We start from the raw sequence: 27,619 nt of genomic DNA on the forward strand, positions 1-27,619 counted from the left end.
TCTTCAGGTGGAGTATAGTGATTTTACTATACTCCGAATAAAGATGGCTGTAACAAGGCGAAACATGTGGTGAGAGAATCCATTAATAGTTGCTGTTCTGACGGCTACCCTACTTAATAGCGTCTTGTTTTATCGACACATGAATTTCCGTTTCTTTCGTTCAATTTTGTGTGTCCCTCTATTCACTAATACACATGTTTCAAGCGACATAACTTTCATTAAGGTCTTCTTTTTAGGAACTAAACTTTATTAATTCGTTATTCGACGACACTGAGTACTGCGTAAGTACGTAAATTTGACGTCGTAGTGTGAGCTAGTTTTTAAGTACACACGTTATATCTCGGAAAATTCTGAAAGAAAGAAGATGGCTGTCTTCTGTGTTGTCGTCGCCCTGATGATGGAGGCAGTAAGGAACTCTGAAACGTCGGTTAACTTTTACCAGACTACATGGCACAATAACCCAGAAGACAGCCATCTGTAGACTCACCGCCGAGGCAAACCTCAAATCCCGCTTCTGAAGGATTTTAGTTAAATTCGTTATTTGTGGGTTTAAAATAAAGTCGGCCTCACAGCACCTAATTTAACTTGAGGCTGAAATGAACCTTCATGGATTTTGTTGAAACGTAGCCCATCGTTTAAATCATTAGTACAAAATGTATAGTATCATTAAGATGTGTGACATTTATTTGGAAAATTTTGCGATTTCATGTAGACTGCATCGAGCTTACTATTTGCTTGCTTGCTTCTGTAGTTTTTATCTGCACTGTTAATAATTAACAGTGTAGATAATAGTAATTGTTAATTTAAATTCTTCGTTAAATATTTATTGGTCATAAAAACCTACTGTTGTTAAAGTTGATAAGTTAATTATTATCTTTAACAAAAGTAGGTTTTTATGGCCAATAAATGTTTAACAAAGAATTGAAATTAACAATTACTTGGAAAATATCTGGGTACAAATTTCCTCTCTTATTGGACATAGTTCCGTAAGTCTTAAGTTGTTCAACCCGACTATACTCGAAGACTGATGAATAGTTTCTGACGTAGAAGAGGTAGTTGACTAATATCAGTATTGAAAGTAACGTCTGAACGGGACGCTATAACTCACAGCTGGGAGGGAATTCGAACGTCAAGTTTCGTAGAAATTGATGTTGGTGAAAAGTGTATAGTTGGCGAATTAATGTGTGTTCTAGAGGACGAGAACTAACTGAAAACTATTTTTGTACGAATATCGTATTATTAGATGTTAGGTAGTGGACATTTGGTTAAAACACAAAATTTATGTTCTGCCTTATAATATTTATAATGAAAGTTTTAAAAGAAAAGGGAAATTTTTCGTCTCTAGAACTGCTTAAAGCTCATTGCGTCTCTCTGGGTGTTATTACGAGACCACAGATCTGTAAGATGTCATGCATAAAGCGATCTATATCCACCGCAGATGATATGGCGTAAGGTATGACGTATTGTTATGATGTGAATAGAATAAAATTTTTCCATATTTACGACAGCAAAGAAGAAACTTCTAGTATAGAGATGGGCAAATAATGTGGTACACGAGCTTCGTTATTACCTGCTCGTAAAGTTCGCGGCTGAAGTCTTGGCTACGCCATGCTAAAAACATTAGTCTCAGGCATCAGAGCTGGACAACAGTTCAAGTCGTGAAATCGAGTCCATAATAAGAGTTACGTGAATGTTTTATTTGTGTTTCAAGATCCCTTTTTATTTCCAAAGACCTTATATCTTTATTCAATTGGTTCTGTTCCTGAGCCACATGCGTTTTGAATGTCTAGTAGAGTTCTTGTAAAGTTCCTAGAATTGTGACGTCACTCACGAGCCAAGTTGTTTGCCGATACCTATAGTCGTTTATAATGCATTAACGGTCTGACGTGGTTCGTATTGCAGGACTGAGAGGAACCGAAACGCAAACAATAGAAACATACCCAAAAATATATTTTTAGAAAGTCTTTACGAAATAAATTAAGAGAACAAACATTGAGAGATAAAATGGAGATTAGCAAATAATTATAAGGAAAATATAATACAAATAAATACAAGTAAAGGATGTACGTAATATATAGAGAAAAGTGATATAGGTTGAAAGAAATAAACAGACGAAGAAAGTGAGACAGAGGACACAAGATGCTGTGCGGTATAATATTTTTTCCACATTTTAAGCAGAAGCCTGTGCGCGTTGCCTAGTTCATTGGAGGAGCTGACCGCTGTTTTACGCCCCCTGAGTATCGATATGACCTCGTGCTGCAAGAGTAATTAACTCCCAGTTAAGTGCTTATGTACTTCCAGTGTGACTATTGAAGACCGCCCTGGGACTTGCAAACATGTCACTGGTCGGCCTTTTTCAAACGCATTGAATATTGATTGAAACATGGCTGCAAGGCGAGAGATTTCCAGGTGCGATATTCGTGAAACAAATGACTGATAAATTTATTAAAGCTTATGTTCTTTGTGATCACTTGAACAGTGAATCAGTAGTTTTATCTTCTGTTTCTCCATCAGGACTAACGCATGTAGTTTATATTTATTATCAGGAGATAAAGAGTGACGAGATTAGCGATGCATACACCAAGTATTGGGGAAATTTAAAATTGCTTTTATAATTTGGTTGGAAAACCTGAATGGAAGAGACATGTTGGTAGGTCTTGCTGTAAGTTAGATGATATTATTAAAACGGATGTTATATAACATGTGAACGTGTGGATTGGATTGACATGACTGATGTCGTAGTACAAATATGCTACTTAAGATAAGCGAAATTTATTAATTAACTCAGCTGCAGTTACATTCTTAAGAATAGCTGTGGTTTAACTGCTGATATTATGAGGCACGGAATAATTGAACTCTGAAATGCGAGGGTAGGAACATGGCGTAGCCTGTAATTGACTAGGGAAACTGAACGCAAGATTTCATGGTGGCCCGTCTGGAATTCTGAACTGAAGCCACATGTTTCCGATGCTTCAACCTGTCTGGTCGTTCTGTTTTCCTAAAAAATTTTGTTGTAAAATAGCTTCTTCCCCACTTTCCGTCACAAAGCCACAAAGTTTAAGGGTGTGATTTTTCTGAGTCAGTATTAACTTCGTTCAATGGTTTTAAAGATGACGTCCAATTTGTAGTTTTCTGTTAAATGGTGTTTAATATATTCTTCCAGGGCTGGTGAATTTATTTATTTAATTACTATTATTATAAGATATTGTAGGTGCGTCATATTGTGATTTTATTTAAAATAGTATTGAAATATATTAAAATATATGTAAATCGAGTACTCGATACGGACCAAGGATAATATTTTAACCATTTAATTATCTTATATTAATTTATTGTGATTAACGGACAATTTTAATATATTTCAATACTATTATTATATAAATTTGAACCAAGCGATTTTTTGTATTTGCAGTAATAGCAGGATTTGTTCAACAGTCACGATTTCATTAGTCTACAGATATTTTTCCATTTTGCATTCTCGTCAAAACCGACCTTTTAATCATAACCGCGTTTAATTATTCGCCTGAAGATTCAATTATAGCGTATTCTAAAATTCGTGTTATTTCCTGATCAACCGTAAGTCTCACACGTGAATATTACACAATAACATAGATGGCTACGTCATTGTTTAACAATAATTTATCTATTAATTACTTTATTGTGCGTTTAATTTTATGTGGTGGAATGGTAACAGGGAGTAAAGAACAGTAATATAAAACTCCATATCTTTATTATGCTTGTCTAAAAAACAATCTAATTTCTTACGTTCATATCGATTGTCTGTAATTTTAGATTGAGTAGGGAACCACTAAAACTGCTTAGGCAATCAAATTTTGATTCCTCGAGCCGAAGAATCCTGGTTTGCAACTCTAGGGAGATAAAGCGGAATGTTAATCATGTCCTTTCCCCCTAAATAATAAACAATAATACCAACAGACGGAGGAAAGACAACTTCCATAGAATGGTAGAGGCGCTGTTGTGTTCCCAGTTGTGGAAATCTAAGTTTTGTGTATCAAGATTTGTTTTGATTTGTTACATCTGTCGAGTCGAGCAAACATTTCATCCTCGATTAATTTATTACGTACGTTCTTTGTGTTCGTATGGAATATTTCTGGCACATTTCAGAAGCCTGTAGATCCAACAAAGTCATGGCTTCAAAATGGACAACGGAGGATTTTATTGCTGGTAGGGGCGTGAAATTTCGTTCTGCTATCAATTACAGATTCTCAGGTAAACACATGTAGACCGAAATCGCTTTCATCGTGAAAAATGCTACCAGGGTGTTAACGCTTACCACTTAAGTACATAAAGTGTTAACGTTAAGAATGCGTGAAGCTCTATCTGCACTCACCATACACTTCCATGTTACGGTGCTTAATTGAAGGCAGAGTCAACTTTACTCTGGGAAACTTTTTAAAAAACTGAAATTCCGTTCGTATCCCTGAAATTCAAGTTTACGTGTTGCCGATCGGTGTTCGCTTATCTGTGAGACTGTATTTATTTATATGTGGTGTAGATGCTGAAGTGATTTAATAATAGACAAATAATGAAGTTAGCATTATATGGAAAGAATGCTTCGTATAATGAGTTATTATAGGGCTATCAGCTGTCTAAGGTGGTTTAATGGAGAAAACAACACGAGTGACACATCACCCTAATGAAAGAGGCTGCAAGGACCTCTCAAACGTCGGTAAACTTCTTCCAAACTACAAGGCGCAACAACCCAGAAGACGGCCATCTTCAGACTCACCACCGTGAAAACGTCAGATCCTATGTATTTGCTATATGATCATCGTATCTAGAGACATTTTATAATCTTACCAATGTATTGATTCCATTGGTTCGTGTCATTCAGTTTTCGCAGTCCTCCATTAAGCCTAATTTTCGAATTTATTCTTTCATATACATGATTTCTCTTAGAAAAGAATTTCAGCATTTTTCGCTTGTACTGTGTTCAACTAAATTTCCCATGCCAAACCACCTCTCTCGTGTTCTCGCTTGAGTTACTTGGACGAAACCAGTTTCATAATTTTGTTATTAATAATAATAGCAATAACGGTACCAATATCAACAATAATGTATCATTACGCTTTCATTCATTGACAGATCTACATTTATTAAGCCAGAAATAATATCAATTTAATATTTTCGTAAAATTGAAAGTAGTTTGCAAATGACAATATATCAGTTTGCAAATATTTTAAAATTTGTGCACTTTCTGTGATCAATTTTGTGGAACATATTATTATATAAGTAAGGTTACTATGACGATGAAATAGCTCATTGTAATCTCCCGCTTTTATATTAATTAAATTTCTTGAATTATAACAACAACTGCAAAACCATTTATTTTGTTCGCTCCTGAATATAAAACCTTCAGCTTAACACCAAGTAGTCTTATGTGTTATGTATCCTTATACATACGTAGATAGTTACAAATGTTTCGAATGAACGTATTGCCTCCAGCTTCAGGATAGAGGCAGGCAATGTCCTCCTATACGATGGCATCCATCCACAAGATTCCACAGCTCCACTCGTTTCACAATACCAGTTTTTATTTGAATATCAATACATTCTTTGGGTACTTCTGAAGCATCTGAAATCGCTTCATAATAATATTCTCAGCAGTAGTAAGTTCTGAACTACAAATATAAATCTTTGCTGTCTTACAGCATAATATCTGATTATACGAGGGTCGCTCATTAAGTAATGCCCCACATTTTTTTTCTCAGCCAATAATGAAGATAGAAAAGTGTACTTTTACATGCTTGAGATTTGATGTTTCCCGCGTTCGTGTACGGAGTTTCAAATGATTCCAACCGATAGCGGAGCTGTAGTGAACTGTTAAAATGGCGTCTGTGAACGACTCTCGTTACAAGCAACGAGCTGTAATTGAATTCCTTGTTTCTGAAAAAGAAACGGTGGTGAACATTCATAAACGTTTGTGTGCTGTTTATGGAAGCTGTGCAGTCGATAGGAGCACCGTTGGTCGCTGGGCTAAGAGAGTTAAAGCTTCAGGAAGTGAAGAAACCGAGCTCCGTGATCTGCCGCGCTCTGGGCGTCCTGCCACAGCCACCACTCCAGACATGTTGAACCGCGCGGATGCCATTATTCGTGAGGATCGGCGCATCACAACTCGACAATTGGCCCAACAGCTTTCAGTCAGCAATGGAAGTGTGATTGCAATTATCCAGGCTCTCGCATATTCGAAGGTGTGCGCAAGATGGGTTCCACGAAGTCTCACAGCAGACCACAGGATTCAAAGGAAAACGATTTCTTCTGAATTGTTGGAGCGTTTTGATGCTGAGGGAGAGGTCTTTCTGTCCCGGATCATTACAGGTGACGAAACCTGGATACACCACTTTGAGCCAGAGACAAAAAGGCAGTCAATGGAGTGGCATCATCCTCAATCACCGAGAAAGAAGAAATTCAAGACAACTCCCTCCGCCGGAAAAGTCATGATGACTGTCTTTTGGGACAGTGATGGGGTCATTCTTGTGGATGTGATGCCAAGAGGTGCGACCATCAATTCAGACGCGTACATCAGGACCCTGAAAACCCTCAAGAAGCGTTTTCGACGAGTTCGGCCTCACAAGCATCCAGCAGAAATTTTGCTCCTGCACGACAATGCACGCCCTCACACAAGTCTGAGAACCCGGGAAGAAATCACCAAATTGGGTTGGACTGTGCTACCCCATCCACCCTACAGTCCAGATCTGGCACCCTCCGACTTCCATCTCTTTGGGCCACTTAAAGATGCTATCCGCGGAACAAGATTTGAAGATGACGAGAGCGTGATTCAAGCAGTGAGGACATGGCTACGTGCACAGGACAAGAGCTGGTACCGGCAAGGCATGCATGCACTTGTTCCACGCTGGCGTAAAACCGTACAAGTTGATGGGGACTATGTGGAAAAATAGTATGTGTAAAGGAAACATTGATTTATATTGTCACTAAATTTGAGCCATCTTGAATAAATATGTTCTGAGGAAAAAAATGTGGGGCATTACTTAATGAGCGACCCTCGTATATAATAAGATGATTGTGATAATGATTCGGATGTAATTAATTTCGTTTCTCTTTTTCCGTGAAACGTTTAGTGTTCGTGTTTGTAATTTGGCTAATAATCTTCTATCGTCGATGTTTCAATCGTATTTCTTGACAGTTAATTAATTATATAGTAATTCCGTTGCTGTAGATCTTGTGTTCATTTCTGAGTAATCTGTTTATGTTAGAAGTTAAAAGTTACATATTCTACAATTATCCGATTCTATTACAAACTCCTTTCTTGTATGTTTATAAACTAGGATAATCTTTGCTGTTATTTTTAATCATATGTTTCAGCGTTGTTTATAATTATGAAAATTCATGTTAAATTCTGTCCGAAATAAACTCGGTGCTTGCAGACCGTCACCTCATTTCAACTTATTAATACATTATGAACCTTTGAGCAATAATTGCAACTAGTTGTGTATTGGCTTCAGGCTATGGGTACATAATAGAGACCAATTTGTTGACCATACCAGGGTTTCCAAGCTCTGTCGTCCAAAGCGCCATTTTATAACCTTCTATGTCTGTAACATAACTTTAATAATTATAGTTTGGTTTCAGATACTCTTTAGTGTGGAATAATTGAACAATAAAATTTGTCACGCAGATAAGTATTCTGGGATATCGTGCCATTTAGGTACTTAAAAATTAACCGACGTTTCAGACGCGTGGACTTGGTCAATTTGTACGAAACTAGACACTGTAATAATCCAAAACACCACCATTTTTATGTTCACCGACTCGCATTCTCATTGAACTAATAATTTAAATTTATTTAAGATATAACCATATTGCTGCAAACGTAATGCAAAAACAGAGCCAATATTTAATTAAATATTTTCCATACCAATTTTGGAAACTGTTTGAAACAGAAACAAGACATATTAATTCGATGCTATTTATAATAATACACCAGTTATGGACAATCTCAGTCAAATATTCTATGCGTGGTTTACCTAAAATTTTCGTACTCTCCAGGTGAATACTATGATATTGTCTTCTAAGAGAATACTACAATCTCTATCCAGATCCTTACCTATTCACTTACAGCAATCATAGCATCTCATTTGACACTATATAAACTCTGAAATTTAACTGCTTCATTTAATATCCAAAAATCAATCATCACGAATTTATTTTATTATTATTATACTACTAATACTAAAAATACTTTATGATTCTTTCTCAAGGTGTTATCCGGGATAGCTCAGTCAGTATAGTGACTAGCTACGTCCTGGACGATCGGGGTTTGATCCCCGACGGGGGCAGAGGATTTTTCCTCTAGCCTCTGCGTCCAGACTGGCTCTGATTACTCACTCCCATCTAGCGCCGAGGTCAATTACAAATAACAGCTGTTTTGCTCTCTTTTAAACACAAAGTGCCTTTACGGAGTGTACTGTGGACAGCTCTACTTTCTACTTTAAAAATTATTTTCATTTTTAAGTTACAGTATATAAATATTCCTGAAAGAGACAGGCTGAGCGTTTTGGACGATATTAAAGCTTACGCCTCTGACAGACAAAATGTTAAGTGATTCAGACACAGGGTTATTATATTTCGTTTAAATTGTACATTAGGAAACTTCAAATGCGTTATAGTTTTCATTAAGATATATTGTAACAGAATGAGAGATATTTCAAATCTCCTAAACATTTTAAGAGCTACATAAACTTACCGATTAACGTTGATTTTAAAGATTCATTGTGTTTCCTTCGCTAATATATATCCATTTTCCTGAAATTACAAATTTTCAGAAATTTGTAAGACTTGAGGTTCTCACAGCGGTGAATATGAAGATTTCTGTCTTCTGGGTTATTGCGCTGTGTAGTCTGGTCGATGTTAACCAACGTTTCAGAGGTCATACTGCCTCCGTCATCAGGGCGATGAATATGCCAATAGGGTGTGAGGAGTTGGATTTTATAGGCAGGGACGTGAAAGGTGTAGCCTGCCCCGAGCCAATGGGAGCAGGTATGGGAGTGGACCAATGGTAGCACGTGGGCGAGGGTGGGAGAGGGAGAGAAAGTAGAGAGAGAAAGGTGAGTGTAGTTGTATGGATAAAGGCCCTGAAAGGGGCCGAGTCACTGGTCTGGTTGGTTCTGGCGGCGCACTCTTGCTCGTTCTCGGAGTCCTCGGAGTGTGTGGATCAGAGGCTTCCAGGACCGGCTCAGGTGAAGTCCATCTTCCCTGTTAAAGTTATCAGGATGAAGTTCGATCTCGATGGCTTCCCTGATTAAATTTACAATATTTAAACGTGAACAAATTGTACTGTCAGCTATAGTATGTTTGAAAATAGTGATACTTTATTTTGATTAAAGTTGTTATCATAAGTCTATAACTAAATGCATCGATCCATTTTAATTTCGGTACATGATGTCAAAAAAACATGAAGAACGTCAGATTTGCTCATAATAATTTTATCGTACAAAAACTGGTACTAGTTGATATATGCATCTTACAGAAGAAGACAAATGAGCCTATAACTTTCATGCCAAACATTTTTTGAATGACTTTTTAATAAAATAAAATGGAAAATTTGTGCCGCTCAACATCATAGATTTTGTTTTAAGACAATAAATTTAGCCTACATTCCTCTCTAACAAGTATAGTGAACTAATATCATTATGCACTGTGAGTGTTCTTCGTTTTCATTGCCTTAAGTAATGACAGAATATTACGAAATTTCCTATGGATGTTATTCCACTGAATGTAGAATCTCGCTATCTCTGTCTGTATCAGTGACTTAGGTGCTCCATATTTCTCGATTTCTGGTCATCGTTTAGATGCTACACATTGATAAATCACGGGGGGGGGGAAGTTCGGCGACATTGGTGGCCATTGGACCGTCCCACGACATCCTTTCCATGCGGGAAACCTTGTGTTAAAAATGTACGAAATCATGTACATAACATTCTGTTGCTATGCTAGTTGTTCAGAATGTTGATCATTTGTCACTTCAGGCAACATTATTCTGCACGAATTCCAGGTAATTTGCAGCTATTACAGTCCCGTCAAAATTAGGATGAAACAACACGGAATGAAGAAATTTTAAGCCAGAAAATACATCCCGGTTTATTTAATTCATGTTGTATTACTTGATGGAGTTTAGATCGTTCGGGTAGAAAGAGTTGTGTCGGCTGACGCGTAAATTTGTTTAAAATATAGCCTCTCGTATCCAGAAAATGCAGTTCACGAAATTTGGACGACCCATAAAACTCAGTCCTATCAGGATCGTATTCATTCAGTGGTTGTAGCAGTACTGATCTGTACGGTTTCCACTCCATTTTTTTTTAATTTTAATACTTCGATCAGATAAACCAAGTCCTTTGGCCGTTCGCCTGGTTGATTTGGTTGGATTACACAAATGTACACTCAACATTTTCCATCTTTTATTCCTATGTTACCGATCTTAGCCTTGGCGACATTTTCTCTTTCCTTAGGTTTTTCGCCCATACAGGTTGAAAATTGCGGAGGTTCAACGGGACACATTTCACTGAAAGCTTCAAAAACAAAAGTAACATTTTTTGAGAAGAAACACCTCTGGTCCTTCTACAGTTTATCTTTTGTATGAGAAATTTAAAAATTCGGCAAAACCAGTCAGATTAATGACGATAAACATCGCAGGAACAACATACATGTCAGTCTCTTAGCAAATTCTTGTTATTTTTGGTAGAGCGACTGCATGTGGCCTTAAGCCTCGGGATGGAAGAATGATGGACAGTCTTGTAGCAACTGTTGGATTTCATTTTCTGAAACAAGAAAGTGGAGAACACAAGGGAAATAAGGTGGAAAACGTAAACTTGTCAGAAACACTGTGGCCAGAGGGTGAATGTGTTTGTTTCAACAGAAAACACCGGTATATCATCTGGACAGGCCCACTGAAATTATCGTTTAGCGTTTAAACTCCCTCTTCTCCCCTTCACTTCACGTCCTCTTCAACATTGTGCATTGTTCATGTGACTACACGACATAAATAATTAACGACACGAGTCAGTTTGTTGATTCCAAAATGCACAGAATGTTCCAAACATAAACGGCGTAAGTGACATTAGAATATCATGGTTTACAACTCCTGAACCGTAAATTCTGAATTTTGATATCGAAATACTTTCATTAGAGTACATTTACATGTAGGCTGTAATACGTCTTGTGATGCAGGAAGCCGGTTTGGAGAAAACACGCAAATTTAAATTGAGCCTCGTATAAAACAGACTTTAAATTAAATTTGTTCCATAGATAAACACTGAATACCAAATATCACGAAATCCGCTAAATTTTGTCTCAGATAAATCGCGGCTATTGCTGGGTAGACACGAATTTCTGATAAAATGCAGTCGGTGATCGTACTGTAGGTTATCTCAAAGTAATGCTTATTATCAGTAATTGTTTCTTATCAGCTTCAAATTTAACCATTTTAAGCCAAAGAAAATCTAAATAATATTTACGTATCGAGTTCTTATCTCATAAAAACACAACGCGCTCATATTTCAAAAATCCCTTTGCGGAAATATTTGATATTTATTCTGAGAATCACACGAAACACATACGTACAATTTATGGGCAAAACGTCGAGTTACTTGTTGACTGTTAAAGCATGTGGTACATATAGTTACCACTGGGCTATGAAGTGTTAAACTGGGCTAAGAAAAAGAGAGATGTGTTGTTATTTGCGGCAGTTTGAAGATTGCTGACTTCTGAGAAGGAACACCGTGTAGTCAGAAATTTTCCGACGTTTCAGAGGTGTTCTCTACAGTGCTTACTCATCACCCTGACAATGGAGAGAGGCACATCTGAAACATTGGTAACCTTCTACCTCACTACACAGCAGAAGGCAGTCATCTACAGGGTGGGTGGGAAGTAAGTAGTCATTAAATAATCGCTGCATTGGAAATATAGAGTTTATAACCATTTCTCAATGCCTACTTACAGAAGAGAATGTGTCAAATGTCTGTTTAAAAGCAATATGCTATAATTCTACTTGATAGACTGATCGATTTATCGATTCATAATTTTATTATGTTTAATGACCCTTCATTAAATTACACAATTTAGAATCCAATTAAAAATGCTTTGAACAGCGGATCGATACAAAAGATCTTTGTTCGTCACACGATCGACTCGAAACTCACATCTGCATCCGGTAACTAACAGTAATAATTAATTCGTTCTGAATTCCTGAACTGGATTACGTATTTGACATTTGCGAAACAGGTAAACACATGGCAAATAGACGTTTATATCAAGCTTTTAAGTTAAAATATATGCGTTCATGTAAGTTTCATAGGAACATTGTTCTCCCTGATCCTTATGCGACCTGCTTTGCGTGTAGATCCACTGTCAACTTTCTACACCCTAGTGAAGGCTCTAAATATTAGTTTCTTAAAGACAATTATCACATTGGTTCCACAAATAGTACTACATTGTCTGATGGAGAACTGGTGTAAAATCTGTGTAATTTAAACGCAGGTAAGTGCGTAACTTAGTTACCATGGAAAACATGGGTCACAGATGGGAGACAGAATTGACAATTTGTAATTCTTCGTACGATGTTATAACATTTCAGTCTTTCTGAATGTAAAGTGAAAGAGTGCATAATTGGAATATGTCCCGCTTTGATTTCGTAAATATTTTGTCAGATTTTATGCAATTCATAAGTATCTGAGGACACAGCGTGAATTTCAAAATATTCCGATTAAGTTTAACTGACTCCATAGAACCGAGTAATTCTTACAAAGCTGGTAGTTAATTTTCATGTACTTCCTCGTGTATTTGTTAAACCCGATGATTTATCGCGGTTTTCCCAAGATCCCAGGCGCTGATTCCTGTCAGTAGCAACATGAATACACAGACTTCAACACTAATATTATATTCCTTTAAGATCCACTTAAATATTGTTATCTAATCTTCGTTTACCTTTTTCCTCAAGGTTTTAAGCTAATTTTTTTCCAACGTTTCGGTAAGCATTTCAGTTGCCATCCTCAGGTTCAGTATGTAATGCCTCGGCGAATTGACAGTCCTATACACAGGCAGTGAGTAAACGGGGGTAAGATCTCGCTGATATTCAATAGGACATAAACACGTGGCTGAGTATAAAAGGCGATGAAAAAATGTTGAAAATATTTCAATTCCCATGCCTGCAAAATGTCTCGTCCGTGTTTTCCTAATAGATATGATCATTTTACTCCTCGATGCCATTAACATCACCACGAAACATGCTTTATAGTGGACTACACACCCTCTGTCAAATCAGCAAAGCTTTCATATCAATTTCAAGTGCCGCCAGTGCGCAGATATATTTGCTACGTGACCGTGTTAACTACAGACGCTCATACACAGCGAATCGTGTCTTCTGCCGACAGGATAATGCATTGATAAACAGCTCGAGTCTGCACAATGAAAGCTGACATGCAGATGGTGGCGCTATGAATGTGTCAGACTGACGGCCGTCATTCGCACTATAGACAACCCACTGACTCATTATGATTCATGGGCGCTGCAGTCAACAACACTGAATCCACATTTCTTTTACAATTTCTATGGTGAGATACATAGAATGTGCAACCTCCCTGTAAGATATTATCATTTAATATACAATTAGCGGCGGTAGAGATAAACATTCATACAGAATTTTAGTTGGAAAATCTGGAAAAATAGACCGTTTAAACAAACTACAAGTGAAAATATAATTTGTTTTATAGATGAAAAATGCTAACAATTTTTTTTTTGAGAAACAGAAGACAACAGACCACTTCGGAGAACAAGGCTAATAGTAGAGACAAGAAACAAATACTGAATTTTAGTAGAGAAATCTTAAAGAAGATTACTTGGGGGAAATCAGATCCATCTACACATGAGATATGAGGATGTGGATTGGATTTAAGTGGCCCAGAATAGAGAATTTCTTCTGTTTGGTTCTTAAAAAGAGCACCAGGGGATCAGTAGTAATGACACCTGCTTTTGGCATGGTGCATTAAAGTGTTCCGAAGGATTACAGAGAGTAGGTTTCAAAATTCTTCCATGCTACAAATCAGATATGTGATTACACCATACAAATTTTTGAAGATGAGTTCATGTTTGTCTGTTATCATCCCTGTCTGAAAAGTTCTCGTAGTAGTTACTTTAAATTTTTTAAATAGAGAATCTTAATACAATTTAAATAAATTTTACAGAACTATCGACAGCAACTTTCGAATTTAAAGTTACATCTTTAACAGCGTTAGTAGTGCCCCATTTTCAGAAGTTCGCGTAACTGCGATGACAGTCAGACAACACGTAAGTGGGACGATGCTCTTAGAGAGTATCACGAATAAGGGAACGAATCGATATATGCAGACCGAGAGAAATTCTTCTGAAGCTGATGGTCGCGCACGTCTTTTATGAAACTTCGTAGGCAACTCTTTGCTCCATCCGAAAGTAGAAACTTCATTGTACAGCAACGCGCGTTTTGCGGATTTAATAAAAGTGAACACTAAATTATTATCATATTCTGAAACGTTGAGGTGATGTTCTTTACGCGCTAGAGTGAGACTAGAATACGTCGTGTGATTCAACACAAAAACCCATGGAGGAATATGGATTGAATTTGGTTTATGATTCATGGATGGGACAAAAGGTGTGCACCGGGTGTTGGTCGGGAAGCCTGAGGGGAAGAGACCGCTGGGGAGACCTAGACGTAGATGGGAGGATAATCTCAGGCGGCATCTATGGGAGATAGGAGTTGAAGGAGACTGGATTTTGTTTGTCCGGTGGAGGGCTTTGGTTAATTCGGTGATGAACCTTCGGGTTCCGTAAGCCATCTGGTTCGTTGGGTCCACTATTTGGGAAGCCTGAGGGGAAGAGACCGCTGGGGAGAACTAGACGTAGATGGGAGGATAATCTCAGGCGGCATCTATGGGAGATAGGAGTTGAAGGAGACTGGATTTTGTTTGTCCGGTGGAGGGCTTTGGTTAATTCGGTGATGAACCTTCGGGTTCCGTAAGCCATCTGGTTGGTTGGGTCCACTATTTGGGAAGCCTGAGGGGAAGAGACCGCTGGGGAGAACTAGACGTAGATGGGAGGATAATCTGAGGCGGCATCTATGGGAGATAGGAGTTGAAGGAGACTGGATTTTGTTTGTCCGGTGGAGGGCTTTGGTTAATTCGGTGATGAACCTTCGGGTTCCGTAAGCCATCTGGTTGGTTGGGTCCACTATTTGGGAAGCCTGAGGGGAAGAGACCGCTGGGGAGAACTAGACGTAGATGGGAGGATAATCTCAGGGGGGATCTATGGGAGATAGGAGTTGAAGGAGACTGGATTTTGTTGGTCCGGTGGAGGGCTTTGGTTAATTCGGTGATGAACTTCAGGTTCCCTAAGCCATCTAGTTAGTACGATTCATGACACAGGAGACTGATCTAAACCCGAATTATTATTTAACTACAATCGGTAATGCCAACGTGGCGAACAAACGAACTTGTGAGGTGGGTTCGGGACCAGTCTACTGAGGAAACAACAAACACGATGTAAAGTCATGTTGAAAGATATTGTTGTAAAAAGATATTTGGACTCATATCTGACCAAGAATTTCAAAGATGCATAAAAAATTACCTAGGACACAACAAATAACCGAAATCAGGAGAGTGCAACACAAGTCTACGTGATGCGGGCTGAAGTAGGCATTTGGAGATTTTGTTCTGCGGAAAGTATTTGTTTTCAATCTTTTTATTCACGACTCTTCAATTTGTCAACTTATTCCACTTTTAAATTTGTAATACATCCACAACCTTAGTTAGTTAACGCAGTTAATTAATTGGTCTTTATGATCCGACTGGGTGGCCGTGGTTTAAATTTTTTATTTAATTACCTTCCTTGAGTGTTAACATAAATATGCTGGATGTGAGCTGTGGCTATTTATAAAAATATTTTACAAAATACAAAAGGAACGTGTGGTCGGTACCGTTTGCCCTGTGTTGTCACCCCAGTGACATTTTCCCTTTCCGCGCCGTGTACACAGAACAGCAATGCCTCTGGCAGCATTCTTAATGTCAGAAATACCGCGGGTGAAATTCATTTAATTATGCGTAAAACATTGTTACAAAAACAGAAAGAACGCCTTTGAAGTGTCTTTGTATGTAACCCTCCCTGTCTTCTTACAACCTAATTTTTAAACAATTCTGTAATAGTAAAATGAAAAAAAGAATAGTTAATTTGGTATAACATTTCCTGTGATTACTTTCAGCTGTCTGGATGAAAACTATATAAGGAGTTTCGTAGAACGGTTTATTTCCATCCTTCAGCTAGAAAAAAGCAATGCACGTTTGCCAAAATTGTATTTAGTCGTCGGAAAATAAACTTTGTTATAATGTTACAAACGTTCAGAAAACCAATACGTTTGTGGTGTTTAACCATATTGAATGGGATGTAATTCAACATCTTTGCCATATTGTAACTATAAAATTGCGATATGTTGCATTTTTCTGCTGTGGATTACGATAAAAGAAATTTCCTATTAACTTCCTTGCGGCGAGGTTCGAGCTGATGGGGGTGGAATACTTGTGGAACGAAGGGTTGCCTTAGATTATCAGATAATGGCGTTGAAGGGTTAAAACTGTTATCGGAAAATGAATCCGCCAAAGAGTAAAAGATAGTAAGGTGTAGACAGAGACTAAGGTCCCTGATGACGGTGGCAGTATGACCTCTGAAACGTCGGTAAACATCGACCAGACTACACAGCGCAACAACCCAGAAGACAGAAATCTTCATACTCATCGCCCTGATGATGGAGGCAGTATGAGCTCTGAAACGTTGGTAAACATCGACCATACTACACAGCGCAACAACCAAGAAGACAGAAATCTTCATACTCATCGCCCTGATGATGGAGGCAGTATGAGCTCTGAAACGTTGGTAAACATCGACCATACTACACAGCGCAACAACCCAGAAGACAGAAATCTTCATACTCATCGCCCTGATGATGGAGGCAGTATGAGCTCTGAAACGTTGGTAAACATCTACCAGACTACACAGCGCAACAACCCAGAAGACAGAAATCTTCATACTCATCGCCCTGATGACGGAGGCAGTATGACCTCTGAAACGTTGGTAAACATCAACCAGACTACACAGCGCAACAACCCAGAAGACAGAAATCTTCATACTCATCGCCCTGATGACGGAGGCAGTATGACCTCTGAAACGTTGGTAAACATCTACCAGACTACACAGCGCAACAACCCAGAAGACAGAAATCTTTATACTCATCGCCCTGATGATGGAGGCAGTATGACCTCTGAAACGTTGGTAAACATCGACCAGACTACACAGCGCAACAACCCAGAAGACAGAAATCTTTATACTCATCGCCCTGATGATGGAGGCAGTATGACCTCTGAAACGTCGGTAAACATCGACCAGACTACACAGCGCAACAACCCAGAACACAGAAATCTTCATACTCATCGCCCTGATGATGGAGGCAGTATGACCTCTGAAACGTTGGTAAACATCGATCAGACTACACAGCGCAACAACCCAGAAGACAGAAATCTTCATACTAATCGCCCTGATGATGGAGGCAGTATGACCTCTGAAACGTTGGTAAACATCGACCAGACTACACAGCGCAACAACCCAGAAGACAGAAATCTTTATACTCATCGCCCTGATGATGGAGGCAGTATGACCTCTGAAACGTCGGTAAACATCGACCAGACTACACAGCGCAACAAACCAGAACACAGAAATCTTCATACTCATCGCCCTGATGATGGAGGCAGTATGACCTCTGAAACGTTGGTAAACATCGATCAGACTACACAGCGCAACAACCCAGAAGACAGAAATCTTCATACTCATCGCCCTGATGATGGAGGCAGTATGACCTCTGAAACGTTGGTTAACATCGACCAGACTACACAGCGCAACAACTCAGAAGACAGAAATCTTCATACTCATCGCCCTGATGATGGAGGCAGTGTGACCTCTGAAACGTTGGTAAACATCGACCAGACTACACAGCGCAACAACCCAGAAGACAGAAATCTTCATACTCATCGCCCTGATGACGGAGGCAGTATGACCTCTGAAACGTTGGTAAACATCTACCAGACTACACAGCGCAACAACCCAGAAGACAGAAATCTTTATGCTCATCGCCCTGATGATGGAGGCAGTATGACCTCTGAAACGTTGGTAAACATCGACCAGACTACACAGCGCAACAACCCAGAAGACAGAAATCTTCATACTCATCGCCCTGATGACGGAGGCAGTATGACCTCTGAAACGTTGGTAAACATCTACCAGACTACACAGCGCAACAACCCAGAAGACAGAAATCTTTATGCTCATCGCCCTGATGATGGAGGCAGTATGACCTCTGAAACGTTGGTAAACATCGACCAGACTACACAGCGCAACAACCCAGAAGACAGAAATCTTCATACTCATCGCCCTGATTATGGAGGCAGTATGACCTCTGAAACGTCGGTAAACATCGACCAGACTACACAGCGCAACAACCCAGAACACAGAAATCTTCATACTCATCGTCCTGATGATGGAGGCAGTATGACCTCTGAAACGTTGGTAAACATCGACCAGACTACACAGCGCAACAACCCAGAAGACAGAAATCTTCATACTCATCGTCCTGATGATGGAGGCAGTATGACCTCTGAAACGTTGGTTAACATCGACCAGACTACACAGCGCAACAACCCAGAAGACAGAAATCTTCATACTCATCGCCCTGATGATGGAGGCAGTGTGACCTCTGAAACGTTGGTAAACATCGACCAGACTACACAGCGCAACAACCCAGAAGACAGAAATCTTCATACTCATCGCCCTGATGATGGAGGCAGTGTGACCTCTGAAACGTTGGTTAACATCGACCAGACTACACAGCGCAACAACCCAGAAGACAGAAATCTTCATACTCATCGCCCTGATGACGGAGGCAGTATGACCTCTGAAACGTTGGTAAACATCGACCAGACTACACAGCGCAACAACCCAGAAGACAGAAATCTTCATACTCATCGCCCTGATGATGGAGGCAGTGTGACCTCTGAAACGTTGGTTAACATCGACCAGACTACACAGCGCAACAACCCAGAAGACAGAAATCTTTATACTCATCGCCCTGATGACGGAGGCAGTATGACCTCTGAAACGTTGGTAAACATCGACCAGACTACACAGCGCAACAACCCAGAAGACAGAAATCTTCATACTCATCGCCCTGATGACGGAGGCAGTATGACCTCTGAAACGTTGGTAAACATCGACCAGACTACACAGCGCAACAACCCAGAAGACAGAAATCTTCATACTCATCGCCCTGATGATGGAGGCAGTGTGACCTCTGAAACGTTGGTTAACATCGACCAGACTACACAGCGCAACAACCCAGAAGACAGAAATCTTTATACTCATCGTCCTGATGATGGAGGCAGTATGACCTCTGAAACGTTGGTTAACATCGACCAGACTACACAGCGCAACAACCCAGAAGACAGAAATCTTCATACTCATCGCCCTGATGATGGAGGCAGTATGACCTCTGAAACGTTGGTTAACATCGACCAGACTACACAGCGTTAACAACCCAGAAGGCAGAAATCTTCATACTCATTGCCCTGATGACGGAGGCAGTATGACCTGTGAAACGTTGGTTAACATCGACCAGACTACACAGCGCAACAACCCAGAAGACAGAAATCTTCATACTCATCGCCCTGATGATGGAGGCAGTGTGACCTCTGAAACGTTGGTTAACATCGACCAGACTACACAGCGCAACAACCCAGAAGACAGAAATCTTCATACTCATCGCCCTGATGATGGAGGCAGTATGACCTCTGAAACGTTGGTTAACATCGACCAGACTACACAGCGCAACAACCCAGAAGACAGAAATCTTCATACTCATCGCCCTGATGATGGAGGCAGTATGACCTCTGAAACGTTGGTTAACATCGACCAGACTACACAGCGCAACAACCCAGAAGACAGAAATCTTCATACTCATCGCCCTGATGACGGAGGCAGTATGACCTCTGAAACGTTGGTAAACATCGACCAGACTACACAGCGCAACAACCCAGAAGACAGAAATCTTCATACTCATCGCCCTGATGATGGAGGCAGTGTGACCTCTGAAACGTTGGTTAACATCGACCAGACTACACAGCGCAACAACCCAGAAGACAGAAATCTTTATACTCATCGTCCTGATGATGGAGGCAGTATGACCTCTGAAACGTTGGTTAACATCGACCAGACTACACAGCGCAACAACCCAGAAGACAGAAATCTTCATACTCATCGCCCTGATGATGGAGGCAGTATGACCTCTGAAACGTTGGTTAACATCGACCAGACTACACAGCGTTAACAACCCAGAAGGCAGAAATCTTCATACTCATTGCCCTGATGACGGAGGCAGTATGACCTGTGAAACGTTGGTTAACATCGACCAGACTACACAGCGCAACAACCCAGAAGACAGAAATCTTCATACTCATCGCCCTGATGATGGAGGCAGTGTGACCTCTGAAACGTTGGTTAACATCGACCAGACTACACAGCGCAACAACCCAGAAGACAGAAATCTTCATACTCATCGCCCTGATGATGGAGGCAGTGTGACCTCTGAAACGTTGGTTAACATCGACCAGACTACACAGCGCAACAACCCAGAAGACAGAAATCTTCATACTCATCGCCCTGATGATGGAGGCAGTATGACCTCTGAAACGTTGGTTAACATCGACCAGACTACACAGCGTTAACAACCCAGAAGGCAGAAATCTTCATACTCATTGCCCTGATGACGGAGGCAGTATGACCTGTGAAACGTTGGTTAACATCGACCAGACTACACAGCGAAACAACCCAGAAGACAGAAATCTTCCGAATATTTTACTGTGGCATTTCGTTTTAAAACGCCTTAAAGCTATATGCAAATCATTAGGTAAAATTATTGTTTTGTAAACTTTTGTGTTTGGATTCTTCGTACCACACAGAAAGGTAAAAATAGATTATGAGGAAAAAACAGCAGATATTTCCGGACTTGAAACTATAAGGTTTGATCTCTCATCTAAGAAAAGAGATGCATAAAGAGTTGTGTCACAGTTGTACTCTGCTCCAGATACTGCTAGGCTGAAATTAAGAGGATGAAATGGGCGGGGCATGCAACGCCCATGAGCGAGATGAGAAAGTACAAACGTTTTTAGTTGAAAAACTTTAACGTAATTGACTACTTGGCAATCTGAGGGATTTATGGAAGGATTATATTACAACGAATCTTAAATAATTAAAAAATACTAGACTATACTAGATTTATCAAACTCAGGACACGGACCAGTGGCGGCCTATTGTAAACACGGTGATCAACATTCGGGTTCCATAAAACGCTAAGAATTTCTTGACTATCCTCGTGAATATTCACTTTCCAGAAGTGCCATCAAACACGAAGTTACTTTTGTCCTGGAGTTTAGTGACCAAATAATAACACGCAGCTACATCCTACGTTTATCTGTAGACTAACCTCCCGTAATATCTTCTGCTTGAGTTACTGTGTACTTTATAAAGCTTCGCTTCTGTGAAACTGTCCTTTGAAAATTATTATTAAGCAATAAATTTATATCCGCTTCTATGTATAACGAATAGGCCTACATGTAATAGAAAATTATAATCTTGCATTAAGTCTAATATTCTTCGTCGTTCGTCTTGTTAGGTAATGTCATATTATGCTGTCATATGGCATGTCTCCCTCACTTCGATCCAGGTCTCATCTTCCTCCATTAAGCTGATAACTCCCATCTGTTCTCCTGTTACCTTGTTACCTCACAGTCTCCTCGGAATTCATCACTGTACTACATCAGAAATTCCATCCGATTTACTTAAAACCTTTCTTTAAGAATACTACATTCAAGACCAAAAATGCATCAATTATACCTGCGGTCTGTATTAAGTACGTGTATCCTCACACTTAGTATATAAAATATACGCATTAAGGGAAGGGATATCGTGACAGTAGTTTTATCTACGAAACTACGGAACGTTTTTTTTTTATTTGTAGTGTTCTGTCTGACGACAGGTCCATATGAAGAGGATCCTTCCATCCTTTTCTCGGACTGGGACCTGTTCATATACGTTCTCGGCAGATGATCCAGAAGTGGTTTGCCATTGCCTTCTTCTGTGTGTGAATGGAGTAATTGTTGGGATGCCACGGAGGAAAACTCCGTGTTGCCTAGACCACGGCCTTGCCCAACACAAGTTATAAATTCGGGCACCGCCGGGAATCGAACCCGAGACCCCAGGATTACAAGGCCAGCGTTCAAACCGCTAGACCACCGTGGCAGGCTACGGAACGTTATTTCGATTAAATTTCATATATGTCACCTGCACTTAAGAATGTCAGGAAAAGTTCAAGTCGGCCATATATTAATTTTCTCATAATACAAAATTAGTACATTAGATTCATGGCACGCCTCCGTTTCCTGGAGGTACATGGTCTGGGAGGAGAATGCACCTTTTTACTGAATTACATGGCCAACTAATCGTTTCCCTCCTCCCTCAAAGCGTTTGTGCCTGCATTTACGATCCTATAGCCACGTGTGTTTCCTCTGGTAGGTATGGGTGAGCGAGAAATGCAAAGGAAAAGGTTCTGAACATCGCGACATGCTGTTCACACACCGAGCAACGAACTAGGGCGGTCCGTAATATGACGTGAGAAGCTGAACGAGGCTGAAAATATATAAGAACACGCTCAACAGCAAACTTGTAATGTTTTGCTGCGAGCTCAATCGCGAAAAAGCTAGACCGTATACACAGGGATGATGAGATCAATAATGCTTAGTCACAAATTTCAGTATATGGTGAATATTTGACAAAACTTAAAGAATAATGAAGATTTCTGTCTTCTGGGTTGTTGCGCTGTGTAGTATGGTCGATGTTTACCAACGTTTCGGAGGTCATACGGCCTCCGTCATCAGGGCGATGAGTATGAAGATTTCTGTCTTCTGGGTTGTTGCGCTGTGTAGTCTGGTCGATGTTAACCAAAGTTTCAGAGGTCATACTGCCACCGTCATCTGGGCGATGAGTATGAAGATTTCTGTCTTCTGGGTTGTTGCGCTGTGTAGTCTGGTCGATGTTAACCAACGTTTCAGAGGTCATACTGCCTCCATCATCAGGGCGATGAGTCTGAAGATTTCCGTCTTCTGGGTTGTTGCGCTGTGTAGTCTGGTCGATGTTAACCAACGTTTCGGAGGTCATACGGCCTCCGTCATCAGGGCGATGAGTATGAAGATTTCTGTCTTCTGGGTTGTTGCGCTGTGTAGTCTGGTCGATGTTAACCAAAGTTTCAGAGGTCATACTGCCACCGTCATCAGGGACCTTAGTCTCTGTCTACACCTTACTATCTTTTACTCTTTGGCGAATTCATTTTCCGATAACAGTTTTAATTACACATTTGTCTTGAAGTTCCATAATTATTTATGTCACTTTGAAGATTAATATCTGCCGCGATACCTGTCGAAATAGTTTGCAACTTTGTAAGCTGAAAAGGTCATATTAATGATTACAGTACTAAGGTTTCCTTTGCTTTCCATTTGGAATTAGTTACATAAAAATGTGTTGAGGGATTCTTTCTGGCCTGGCCTCATAGGCACACATCTCTTTTAAGTTCAACATTCTCCTCGGAAATCAACCTAAATTAACGGTACGTTTGTGACTCCGTCAACGATAACCTAACATGCTGATTGTTAGATCGCTAAAATCTTGTGCTGAAATTATCAATGAAATCTGCGGCACACATGTTAAGGAAAACTTCAGAGGCGATTTATTCTTTTGTCTACCGAACTGCTGGCTAGTAGTCAGTATGCATCGGGAAGTTCTTGCGACCGATCATATCGACACAGATTCACTTGGTATTCCTCTACCTTAAGCAAATGGTTTTCAAGTTCTGCAGCCCTCCTAACTAAAATTAATCAAAATTGTCATTTGCTCTTAAAGTTACTAAATTACTTAACTTTCCAAATTATCATTCCAACATGTATTAATGGGAAAATAAAAAATTATGCCGTCTCTGTTGTGTGGCTTTCGTTGCTTAATATTTTAATGCCTTTAGCCTATTTCTGTCCTTATCAGAAGAATGGGTGTGGGCTGCCTGGAAACCTTCTAACAAAAATAAGCTTCCTTTATCTAAAAATAAAGCGTCTTTAACTTCTCCTCCATAATTTTATCTTTGTTCATATTCTATTTCCTACGACACTCTTTCCCCTGGCTCCTCGATCCCAGTCACAAGCCTTGGCTATCCAAGCCTTCCAGATTTCAGTATACCACAAAAATATTTGCTTTGTAGTATTTTAAATGCCTCGTTTAATTTAGCGGTAAATTTATGACTTTCTATTTATTTCTAAGTGCTCTAAGAACCCGGTCTGGCAGTTGTGATTAATAAGCAAAGACTGGTCTTGAACGTGTGTTCACCGAGTGTTTGCGGGGTCTGCATTTCGGAAACTGCAGCGAGGGAGCCGGAATTCAAGTCGGCTCGCGGGAAGTCTGCAAATCCCCGGCTTCTTGATGAAGCTGGCGGGTGGCGGGCTGCAGCTGTTCGTTACTTCTAGAGGGCTTTGAACGTCACCGTAAGTTGCTGGGTGTCTAATAAGCATAAGGCAAGTTCGCCTCCTCATCTTGAGGAATGCGTTAGTCACACCACCTGCTCTCCCTCGGTTCTGCCTCGTCACTGCAGAAGACTGTAGAAGGAATACGTATGACCACACTTCTTTTGTTTCGCGCGCAAACATGTCATGGAGAACTGGAACGTTACAGAGGGACTATAGAACAAATTGAAAGCGAGAGTGTTTGGGCCTAGCAGAGTCGCATTTGCTATTCACATATTTGAGGCTAATCACAGTAGTTAAAATCTGTAATCATTCGTTCACTAACAAAAACACTAAATTTCAAGACATATAAAAGGATAATTTTGCCACTTTTTCTGTTTGGCTTTGAAACTAATCAGTTAATTCGAATGAAGAAGATGTCTTAATTTTGTGTTTCTAAAAACTACGTGCTCAGGAAAATGTTTAAACCAAAACAGGCTGAAACATCTACAGCATTAGTAACATTTAGTTAAGAAAACTTCGTTTTCTCCAAGTCTTTTAGTTTGATTGGATATTAAAATCTAGGAGGTACGATTGAGTGAACATGGGAAATACAAGGAACGCATGGGAGAGTTCGCAAATCAAATAAAGTAGTATAAGAAGAAGAAGAAGAAGAATATTACCTACGACAAGATCAGGCTAACTGAACAAATGGCTTTACTTGTGTTGGCCTACGTTCTGTGATAATATCACTGTAAGTTTAACGTGACTTGTTGCACATGTCGGAGTGTCTAGGCGTATCGAAAGTCGATCAAAGACCCGTTAGGGGATGTTACTTCGAATAAGGGGCTATAAGCCTATTTCCCACTTGGAAACATACAAACATTCCCTCTGCTAACACACAAAATGTTGGGTTTTCCTTCCCCCGGCCCCGCGTAATCCACTTACTCGGAGCGTCAAGAAAGTTTGGGAACAACTTAAGATTCGCTTATTTGAGACCCTGGCAGGACAACACAGCGATCCATTTCTTTTCATAACGAACACTAGTATAGATTCTTTGCCATGAAAGTGGTTACACAGAGTCAGGCGTGTCAGTTTGACGGCTCCTGTTTAACCTTGGGTCTTACCTCTGTGTCATGGCCACGGTAACTTGATTCTTGCCAACATCGAATATTTGGTCCTAAGAGAGATGAGGTGACAGGAGGATGGAACAAACAGCACATTGGGGAGTTCTATACCGTGTAGGCTATTCTTCACCAGACAGTATTGGGACGATCTTATCAAGGAGAATGAGCTGAACTGGTCATGTAGTACGAATGGAGAGATAAGAAATGCGTAAAAAATTTTGTTGGAAAGCTTTAAGGAAAGAGACCACTCTGAATACCTAGAAGCAAACGGGAGAATAGTTTTAAAATAAGACTTTGGGGGAAAGGATGGTACCGCTAGGGGGGTTGTAGTGGAGTCCTCCAGTAGCCTTGAAGCATTCAGTTTGAAGACGGCTACTGTAGCAGCCACTGAGTGTGTATGATTATAATGAAGACAATATCTGACCAACAGGAAAGAAACTAATGTCAGGATGGACAAAATAACATAACTCTGTACCAAATATTGTTAAAATAAAAAATATGGGGGAGAATGAGATGGGCGTGACATATAGCACGCAATTAAAATAGTATATAAACACAAAATTTGTCGGGTCATTTTAAAAGTCCAGTTGGGAGACCTAACCGAAGATTGAAGTTTAATATCAAACTGGGTTAGAGACAAGTTGTGAGTGCATTGACTACTTTTATCTGCTTCAGAATTCGTTCCAGAGATCTTGTCAATACGACAGTGAACTTTCAGGTAAAATAAAAAGCGAGAAAATTGTTGATAAATCACGTGACTATCAGCTATTAAAAACTCCGCTCAATCGACAGATCGCATATATGAAGAACTATAATCGAATTTATTCAAACTGTAAAACCCTGTAGAAATTTGTTACGAAGTTCTTAAGGATGACGCACCAAGTTTCGCATTCAACGCTCCTCGTCTCCGTTGGAAAGCTGCTTTACTGTTCATCCTCTCTAATTGCCCCGTCTCCTGGACTATGCTTCATAGCAATTCTGAGAACAAATGGTAAAACACGTAACACTCAGTGTTTCCTCCACTGTCATCTTGTTAGTGCTCGTTACGCATGGACTGAGTTTACAGCTGTCAGTGTGCCACTGGGTATAATTAATTAAGACAAACACAAATTTAGAAACCTGTCCGGTATATTTTTGGGATTTTTCATACCACACTGACGTCGATATGAATCAGGATATCTAAGTCAGTAAGTCACAGGCTTCGGAATGATCGGCTGACTTTCTGCAACTATCTGCATAGAGAGAACGCATTATGTAGTGTCTTTCCGTCCGAATGTCCAATCGATTCAACTCGAGAATAACTGAACGATTTCGATAAAATTTGATGTGGGGGTCGTGCTATTCTGCACGACCTCAAAATCGTACATCTGAATATCCTACAAGAAGTGATATCAAAATGACGGATGAGGAAATTTGAAAAGGTAGAAACGTATTGTTCCAATAATAATGGCAGTAAGTGGGAATACTTTTCTTTGTACTTTATCAAATATTCACCATAAAAGTTGACATGTTCATCGCATCTCATTCAAGTTACAATGGTAAAACAAACAAGTCACCAAACTCCACAGAGGAGCTCATGATCGTGCAGCTATTGTGTAAACTGATGGATCATTATCATGATCAACAAATTTCAGCCCTGGAACGCATCCTGAGACAGATTAATCCTGTCCACATCCTCATATAATATTTACCTAAATTCGAAATTTTATAAAACTTAACCACTTACTGCGTTATAAATTACCTCTCCAGCCTAATAATTGACTACAACATAAAATAATGGTTATCACATTTATTTTATACTATTTTATAATATTTTATACGTAAATTCAACCACAGCATGTCCAAGCTATGGGATCA

The 27,619-nt window shown here is 39.8% G+C and overlaps 1 protein-coding gene across 10 annotated transcripts in view; it reads right to left on the reverse strand.

Annotated features, from left to right (window-relative positions):
• LOC147872551 (cephalotocin receptor 1-like) overlaps positions 1-27,619 on the reverse strand; it is a 416,916-nt gene that overhangs the window by 112,459 nt on the left and 276,838 nt on the right. For 2 of the 10 annotated variants that reach the window (XM_087356266.1, XM_087356262.1), the window contains exon 4: positions 9,329-10,796. The exons of 7 other annotated variants lie outside the window; for them this stretch is intronic. The gene's annotated coding sequence lies outside the window, so the exon portion shown is untranslated. Of the gene's footprint in view, positions 1-9,328; positions 10,797-26,590; positions 26,741-27,619 lie in introns of those variants that run through there. One more of the 10 variants, XM_087356264.1, reaches the window with a different exon arrangement.

Source organism: Zootermopsis nevadensis, unplaced genomic scaffold (genome assembly GCF_977971745.1).
Source record: "Zootermopsis nevadensis isolate Lab colony 2312 unplaced genomic scaffold, Znev_1.0 Znev_ptg000026l, whole genome shotgun sequence".
Classification (NCBI taxonomy): Eukaryota; Metazoa; Arthropoda; class Insecta; order Blattodea; family Termopsidae; genus Zootermopsis; species Zootermopsis nevadensis.